This window comes from Propithecus coquereli, unplaced genomic scaffold (assembly GCF_000956105.1).
Source record: "Propithecus coquereli isolate 6110/MARCELLA unplaced genomic scaffold, Pcoq_1.0 Scaffold72, whole genome shotgun sequence".
Classification (NCBI taxonomy): Eukaryota; Metazoa; Chordata; class Mammalia; order Primates; family Indriidae; genus Propithecus; species Propithecus coquereli.
The window spans coordinates 4,206,193-4,208,914 of NW_012153285.1; the positions used below are offsets into that span (position 1 = coordinate 4,206,193).

Consider the following 2,722-nt stretch of genomic DNA (forward strand, 5'->3'; position numbering starts at 1 on the left):
TGATCTCTATTCAATTCCTATCTTAATATTTATCACGTGCCCTGCCTCAGACCACTGGGGTTCTTTCCCCCATTACCTGTTTTCATGTTACCTCCCCTTCTCTTCCATTTCGTTCTTTGCTTATTGTGATCACCTTCTTCCTCATTTTTCTCTTCTTCCATTTCCCCAGTTGTTTTCTCTCCTGATCGCTCCCCTTCATGAGGAAAGATTGAAGCTAGCAATGGTCCAAACTAGAAGAAAATGCTCATTCCTACCAACTCCCTCCCTTCTCACCACACCTACGTAGTCGCTGGAGAAGAATCTTTTTTTTTTTTAGAGTCCAGCGCTTTTTATTAGTTTTGTCTCCTATGCCATGGATTCGTAGGGAATAGGTTCCAGCAGGTCGGGCTCCTTGCCATTGCTTCTCACACAGTGCGCTTCTCTGGGTGGAGTAGGCTGGTGCTTCATTTGAACCCAGGTGCCTTTCTCTTTGGCTTCCTTCTTTTTCTGATCATTTTCCTTCACACGTTTCAGGAAGCTATCTCGGCTCTTAGAGTGCTTAATATGCTCAATACGCACATTAACCCTCTTGGCAAGAATCTTGCCCTTAACTTGTTTGTTTACAATTCCAACAGCATGCTGGGTAACATTGTAGACTCTTCCAGTTCTGCCATGGTAACATTTGTGGGGCATGCCTTTTTGAACAGTACCCATTTGCTTGATGTCTACAACATCACCTTTCTTGTAGATTTGCACGTATGTGGCCAAAGGAACAACTCCATATTTTCCAAAAGGCCTAGAGAATGTGTATCGGGGGCCTCTCCTCTTTCCCTTTTGTGTTCGTCGTTTTGGCGAATTACTGGAAGATGGCAGCTCCGGCCGAAAAGAGAAGAATCTTGAATGAAAGCCAGCAAAGGACAACAGGAGTAGACAGGACAAGAGGCATCTCAAAACAGTCAGGATAGAAAGTCACAGAAAGGGTGACAGACATGAAATGCCACCTTGTCTCATTGACATAGCTGCACCATTTTCCTTAGAGAAGTTATTCCAATGCACTATGCACTAGAGCTGAGTTTAAATATTGTTCCCAGGCACTTGGTAATAGGGCGGAAGCTCTTCTATTTCTCTGAGTAGTTCGCTGCTTACTTGGAGCTCTTGGCAGAATTTAGAACACAGAGTTAAGTAGTTCGAGTGTACCTAGCCATAGCACCACCTGTGATCTATACACAATTTGAGGTACACTTTAAGACAGTCAGATACTTATTGCGACTCTGCTGTATATTTGGCAATGCATCAGACACAGGCAGTGGTGAGTAACAAGCAGCAGGGCCAGTGGAGCGGCCTTCTGGTAGGGAATGATCTCTCTGGTATTGTTATAAGCACAGCATACAGCCACCTGCTGGAGGTGTTGTCGTAAAGACATGAGCTCATCTAATTTAGGCAAGAACAACAAAGTCAAAATTCCTCCCCCTGAAGGTCTCTGTGAGTCTGTGTGCCTCCCAAGAGGACCATAAGCTCTTCCTTTGGAGTCAAGTAGGTGCTTCTGAAACATGAGGAATGATGGCTCTCTTGTTTCAGTTTTCTCTGCTGCCTTGGATGTGATCTCCCAGGCATGCCAAATAATGCCTTGATATCATTTCGACCTGTGTTGTCATTTTACAAGTTTTATCGGATGACTTCATATGGATGGAACCAAATCTTTAGAAGGGACCATACAACAACTTGAACAGCCTGTCATGCTCTAGGCATGCTCCCTGTCAGGGCTACGTCATCATTCATTAGAGATGGAGAGGGAGGTTTAAAATGTCTCATTCTAATTACCTGTGTTGCTACAGCCTGCTAACTGGTCTCCTTGGCTTCTGTCTTTCCCTCCTCCAATCCTGCTCATGAACTTTTATTAGAGGATGACAAAACAACACTGGCAGCCACCCCCCTTCACCCTCCCGCCTCCTTATCTGAGTGAGATGTTCTCATAACACTCTGGTTCTTCCCGCTTGTCAGCAGTCATCGCACTGAACTGAGATTGTCTATTGACTCATCCACATCTCCCACTGAACTCTGGTCTATGATGGCTGGCCCGTGCCCGTGTGTGGATATTTGCATGTAAACCACTTAGACCTGGTGCTAGGAGGCAAACAACGATATGTGTTGGTGTGTCTAGTGATTGGAAGCCACTGTGCTACCTAAGAACTTACAGCAGTTCCCCAGTGTTTATCAGATCAGGCTCAAACTCTTCATTTCAGTTTTCAACTCCTCTGATTTTTCTTTTTTTTCTGAGACAGAGTCGCACTTTGTTGCCCAGGCTAGAGTGCCATGGCATCAGCCTAGCTCACAGCAACCTCAAACTGCTGGGCTCAAGCGATCCTACTATCTCAGCCTCCAGAGCAGCTAGGACTACAGGCATGCACCACCATGCCTGGCTAATTTTTTCTATATATTTTTAGTTGTCCAGCCAATTTCTTTCTATTTTTTTTAGTAGAGACACCGTCTCGCTCTTGCTCAGGCTGATCTCGAACTCCTGAGGTCAAACCATCCGCCCGCCTCAGCCTCCCAGAGTGCTAGGATTACAGGCGTGAGCCACTACGCCTGGCCTGATTTTTCTTTTATACCAGCTTTCAGATCCCTTCTTTGTTCTCATCTGGCTCTTACATCTTCATGCTGTGGGTTGATTCCTCTGCCTGCTTTTCTGTGGTAGCCTGTCTCTAAAGATAGCCGTCGTCAATTTCTGCATACACATGCCACT

General features: G+C 45.5%; 1 pseudogene; it reads right to left on the reverse strand.

Annotated features, from left to right (window-relative positions):
- Window positions 1-345: 345 nt before the first annotated feature.
- LOC105824181 lies at window positions 346-835 on the reverse strand (annotated as a pseudogene).
- Window positions 836-2,722: the final 1,887 nt, after the last annotated feature.